Consider the following 6,901-nt stretch of genomic DNA (forward strand, 5'->3'; position numbering starts at 1 on the left):
AATTAGAGGATATTTCAAAATGAGTATGAAGTGATAAAAAAAAGCATTTGATTTTTTTATTAAACAAGAACATCAAAAAAGCAAATGACAAGTCAAAGAAAGTTGTTTGATTATGTAAATAAGATGCAAGACCAACTTTTATTTCATTGGTGAAAATGCACTATACAAAAGGCTGAAAGTACTGAAGTAGCTGCAAGTTCCCTGATCCCCTAATTTTTGTGAGCAGTGTACTTAAGTTATAATGTACATGCCCACCTAGTAGCTAAGCCAGTTGATGAAAGTTTGTAGTTTTTAATTCATAATATATTTAAAGACCTTTAAATATGAGAAGAATCAAGAATTGTTTCATAAACATTAACTCTGTCACATACATTAAAATGATACATTTCCAATATAAGCCTTCCATTACAAAAATGACCACACTGTATTTGAATAATAGTGTTTTTGCACATCTATTTCTCAGACAATGATTTGTTATGACATGGGCTCTTTTCATCTTTGCATTCTCAGTGTCTAGCATGATTCCTGTCATATAGCAAGTACTCAATAACTTTGTTGAGTTAACAAAAGGCAGAAACCCACAGGGCAGGTGTAATATCCCTATTTGGCAGATGATAAAAAGAAGTTTGCTAGAATAAATGTGACCTGAAAGTTACAAAATTTGTCAGTAGCAGAACCAGAATTCAATTGCAAAGCACAATTTTTCACTAAACCACACAATGTATAGAAAAGACTTTACTGTGTATTTTTTTCAGCTAGATTATGACTAAAAATAATGTGACTTCTTATGCCATTTACATAAGAAAATCAAAGTTTAATAGGATACGATGAACGTACTCAATTTAAACGTGAATTTATAAACTTATCTCTAAAAATAGTTTATTTTATAGATATAGTAACATATATCAAAAGATCATCCCAAACTTTGTCTTACTAGAAAAGTTCTTTTTTTTCTCTAAAAAATGACATCTTTTGCCAACTCTGAATTTCAGAAAGTGTAATGAAAAGCTGTGTAAAATAAAATGAGAGAAAAGATAATCAAATGGGACTACATCAGCCTGATCAGGTGGTGGTACAGTGGATAGAGAGTAGAACTGGGACGTGGAGGACCCAGGTTTGAAACCCCAAGGTCACCAGCTTGAACGCAGGCTCATCTGGTTTGAGCAAGGCTCACCAGCTTGAGCCCAAGGTCACTGTCTTGAGCAAGGGGTTACTCAGTCTGCTGTAGCCCCCAGTCAAGGCAGAAAGGTGCTGCAACAAAGAATTGATGCTTCTCATCTCTCTTACTTCCTGTCTGTCTGTTCCTCTCTCTATCTCTGTCTCTGTCACAAAAAAAAAAGAAAATGGGACTAGATCAAACTTAAAAGGATTTGCATAGTAAAGGCAACCATCAACAAAATGAAAAGACAACCTGCTGAATAAGAGAACATATTTGCAAATGATACATTTGATAAGAGGTTAATATCCAAAAAATTTACAAAGAAACGATAAAACTCAACACACACAAAAAAATTCCAATTAAAAAATGGGCTAAAGACCTGAATAGACACTTTTACAAAAAGGACATACAGATGGCCAATAGATGTATGAAAAGATGCTCAACCATTAATCATCAGAGAAATGAAAATTAAGACCACAATGAGATATCACCTCACACCTGTCAGAATGGCTAGCATCAATAAATCAACAAACAACAAGTTTTGGTATGGGTGTGGATGAAAGGGAGCCTTTGTGAACTGTTGGTGGGAATGCAGATTGGAATAGTCACTGTTCAAAACAAGTACCTCAAAAATTTAAAAATGAAAGTACTTTTTAATCCAGTGATCCCATTTCTGGGAATATATCCTAAGAATCCCAAAACACTAATTTGAAAGAATATAGGCACCCTATGTACATTACAGCATTATTTACAATAGCTAAGATATGGAAAGAACCCAAGTACCCATCAGTAGTCAAATGGACAAACAAGTTGTGGTAGGCCCTGGCCAGTTGGCTTAGTGGTACAGCATTGGACCAGCATGTGGATGTCCTGGGTTGGATTCCGGTCAGGACACAGAGGAGAATCAATCATCTGTTTCTCCACTCCTACTCTTAACTCTTCTCCCTTCCTCTCTCTCCCTTCCCCTCCCACCACCATAACAGGATTGGTTTGAGTGCATTGGCCCCAGGTACTGAGGATGACTCCATGGAGCCTCCACCTCAGGTACTAAAAATAGCTTGGCTGTGAGCATGGCCCCAGGTGGGCAGCATCAGCCCTAGAACAGGGTTGCTAGGTGGATCCCAATCAGGGCACATATGGGAGTCTGTCTCTCTGTCTCCCTTCCTCTCACTTGGAAAAAGAAGAAAAATAAATAAATATTTAAAAATCTGTGGTACATTTACACAATGAAATACTGCATGGCCATAAAAAAGAACAAAAACTTATCTGTTGCAACAGTGTGGATGGACCTAAAGTGCATTATGCTCAGTGATATAAGCCAGTCAGAGAAAGACCACTACCATATGATTTCACTCATATGTGGAATCTAATGAACAAAGTGAACTAACAATTAAAATAGGAACATGCCTGAACTGGTAGTGGCACAGTTGATAGAGCATTGGATTGTGATGCAGAGGACCCAGGTTCGAAACTCCAAGGTTGCAGGCTTGAGCATGGGCTCATTTGACTTGAGCACAGGCTCACAAGCTTGAGCTCAGGGTCGCAGGCTTGAGCATAGGATCATAGACTTAATATCATGGTTGCTAACTTGAGCCCAAAAGGTTGCTGGCTTGAAGCCCAAGTTTGCTGGCTTGAGCAAGGTGTCACTCTCTCTGCTGTAGCCACCCCCGGCAGGGCATATATGAGAAAGCAATCAGTGAACAACTAAGGTGCTGCAATAAAGAATTGATGCTTCTGATCTTTTTCTCTTTCTGTCTGTCCCTCTCTGTCTCTCTTTCTGACTCTCTCTCTCTGTCTCTGTCAAAATAAATAAATAAAAATAGAAACAGACTCATACATAGAAAGTAGCTGTTGGGCAGGGGGCAATGTGGTTGGATGAGGGGAGAAAAGTCTATAGTGAAAAAGGACCAAAAAAAGAAATCCCTAATGGATACGAATAACCATGTGGTGTTTGCCAGGGGGAGGGCGAGGCAGTAGAGTATATTGGGTTGAGGGGATAAACTTGACTTGGCGATGGGGTTGAACACACAATATGATTATGTGTTGTGGAATTGGACACCCGAAATCTGTATAATTAAGTTAACCAGCGTTACCCCAATAAATTCAATTAACAACAACGAGAAAGAAAAGCTCTGCAAAATTTTTTTCAAGTTCCTACTTACTTGGGAAAATCACAGAAAACCAGAAATAAGACAGAATATCCAAGACTAAATGTGGTATAATTTCAAAAAAAGTAAATTTTTAAGCAAATTTCAAGAATAAGGTGTGGAAGTATGACTTTATCCTTGGCAAGAGAGATGGTCATAAACAGACTTTTTGTTATCATGTGGGAAAAGAAAGGTGATCACTTGGAGCCATCATGAATTCACTTGGAAAATATTCTACAAAAACAACAGAAATGCAATACCATGGCTTCTGACAAGTAATAAAATGTCATAAAATCTCTCATGTAACAAAGTCAAATGCCACATAATAAAATCTTTCATGAGAACTCTATGACCAAGATAAGGTAGTTATAATTTGCTACAATATTAAACAATAGTTGGTAGAACAACTTTAATTATTGATATTAACTCCTTGTTGCCATAACCATTAGGTCAGTCAACCCCGCTTTCCAGGGATGGAAGAGAGACAGTGATGAGGGGGAAGAGTTGAGAAAAGAGCAAAACTGTGGAATGAAAACCACCTTCACTAAGGACTACATTTATCATTTATCAGAGTCATGTCAATTTGATGCAGTTCTAGATTAAATGTCAAGAGTCAGAGAAATATTGTCTTGGGGACTAGGCATAGACTGGAGAAGTATGAAAATTTCAATACAGACATGAATCCTTGCAGGAATCCCATCTAGAAACAAAGAGCAAGAGGCAAAAGGCAGGTTACATTTTTCTCTCCCCTGATCATGAGAAAATTGTTGTGGGATTAAACAGAAAAGTCAGCTCTTCATAATAAAGAAAACACTATGTTCAACAAAGTTATCAGTGATCTCCACCACACTAAAGTTTCCATTTTTGTCTTCATCTTTCTTGACCTATCAGCAACACTGCGTTTGCACTGCTATGCCTTGCTGGCATCCAGGAACACCCTCTAACCACTCTCTGTCCATCTCCTTCCCTCAGTTCTCCTTGTCTTAATGTTGGAGGGGCCAGGAACAAGTCCTCAGTTTTCTTCTCTTCTGTATCTGTACTGACTGGCCTGGAGAACTAGTCTAGTCTCATGGTTTTAAATGTCGTCTACATTTTAACATCTCTATTTATTTCTATCTCAGACCTATCACTTGAAGTCCAGACTCATCTATCCGGTGGTTTACTCAACATCTTCACTTCGAGTGTGTAATAGACATCTCAAAATTAATATGTCTAAAACTGAACTTTGTTTTCCCTCTGAAACCTGCTCCCTCCACAGTCTTTCCTATCACAGCTTCTATCAACTTCTTCCAGTTGCTGAAGTCTAAATCCTTGGAGTCATCCTTGACACTCTGCTTTATCTCATGCAACACCTAATCAGCCAGGAAATTCTGGTAGATCTATTTTTAAAATATGTCTAGAGTCGGCCAGTTTGTGTTACTGCTGCTATCCCAGGCCAAAGCATCAAAACTTATTTCTGTAACAACAGCTCTCCAATAGCTCTCCGTTTCACTCAGACTAAGACCAAAGTTCTACAAAGCCCACTAAACCCAACATGACCTACTCTTCCATTAATTTTTTTGGACTCCTACTATTTCCTCATTATTGACTCTGTTCCTTGATGTTACTCAGAGATGCCAGACTCACTTCTACCTCAGAGCCTTTAATCTATTCACTCTGCTTGTAATTCTCTTTCCCCAATACCTATGCCAGGGTTCCCCAAACTTTTTACACAGGGGGCCAGTTCACTGTCCCTCAGACTGTTGGAGGGCCGTACTATAAAAAAAAACTATGAACAAATCCCTATGCACACTGCACATATCTTATTTTAAAGTAAAAAAACAAAATGGGAACAAATACAATATTTAAAATAAAGAACAAGTAAATTTAAATCAACAAACTGACCAGTATTTCAATGGGAACTATGCTCCTCTCACTGACCACCAATGAAAAAGGTTCCCCTTCCAGAAGGCAGCGGGGCAAATAAATGGCCTCAGGGGGCCGCATGCGGCCCGCAGGCCGTAGTTTGGGGATGCCTGACCTATGCGATTCAATCCCCCACTTCTTTCAGGACTTTATTCAAAGTTTACCTTTTCACTGAGGTCCTCCTTAATCAATTAACACAACAATCTGTTCACCCATCCTATCCACCTCTCATCTCTCTGACACCTCAGCTTTGTTTTTCTCCTATAGTAATTATTAGGTAGCTTTTAAGAAACTGCCTAATTTACCTGTTGCTGTTTTTTTAGTGTTTGTTATCTAATTATCTCTGTTAGCACAAAAGCTCCCTACAAACATGGGTTTGTCTTTTTTCCCATTAGTCTGTCAAATCACTTTAGAAATGTACCTGGAACATAGTCAGTGGTCAGTTTAGAACCGTTTCTACCTGTACCTTGTCTCCATATCCTATACTTAAGGAAATAAGAGTTCTGCATTCTCCCACCAGGACAGAGACATTCCTAATATTGAATAAATCCAAGCAAAGGAGATCAGGTCCTGAGATCAAGGGAATTCTGGACCACCTGAGAGCATCAGGAAAGCACTTTCACCTTTTTGACAGTGGAGTAGTATTGATATATTGCCTGATTGGCTTGTCCTTAGTTTGGGGGTTAGGAAACCCTACTTTTGGAAGTAATTAATACTCTTTCCTATTAACTGAGATAAAGTAACAATCCAACCAAATTTGACAGTATAATAAAAGAGATGATTGATGTCAACCTATCTTCATTCAGCATTACTCTCATTAAAAGTGCTTGGCACGCCTGACCAGGCAGTGGTGCAGTGGATAGAGCATCAACCTGGGATGCTGAGGACCCAGGTTCAAAACTCTAAGGTTGCCAGCTTGAATGTGGGCTCATACAGCTTGAATGCAGGCTCACCAGCTTGAGCATGGGTCACCAGTTGAGCATGAGATTCTAGACATGATCTCATGGTCACTGGCTTGAGCGCAAGATTGCTGGCTTGAGCAAGGGGTCACTGGTGCAGCTAGAGCTCCCTGGTCAAGGCACATATGTGAAAGCAATAAATAAACAACTAAGGTGCCACAACTATGAGTTGATGCTTCTCATCTCTCTCCCTTCCTATCCGTCCCTATCTGTTTTCTCTCTCTTTCTCTCTCTCTCTCTCTTAAAAAAAAGTGCTTGGCACAATCATACAAGAAATTATCATATAGATTAGATATAGATATAGATATAGATATAGATATAGATATAGATATAGATATAGATATAGATATAGATATAGATATAGATATAGATATAGATATAGATATAGATATAGATATAGATGTATGTCATGACCTCCTACTGTTTCTCTAGAGAATTCCTAAAGGCTTACCTTCTATAAGTTATGAAACTAACTTATAACTTCCCCTGGTCTCTTTTCCCCACACTAGCTAATTCTCTGTAAGATATCCCTTGGGTATTGAACTTCCTCCTGTGGAGTAGAACTTCTTTGTCTATTTTCTTGGATAGCCACTTAAACATGACCAAGTGGTACTACACTGTCCCTAAATCACACTGATTATCTGAAATGCTGCCTTGTCAGATTTGCTCCACATCCAGCCACAGCTGAATGAAAATAAGAGTTTGAAAACCTAAGAGAAATATTGCAGTGG

The sequence above is a fragment of the Saccopteryx leptura genome, chromosome 3 (genome assembly GCF_036850995.1).
Source record: "Saccopteryx leptura isolate mSacLep1 chromosome 3, mSacLep1_pri_phased_curated, whole genome shotgun sequence".
NCBI lineage: Eukaryota > Metazoa > Chordata > Mammalia > Chiroptera > Emballonuridae > Saccopteryx > Saccopteryx leptura.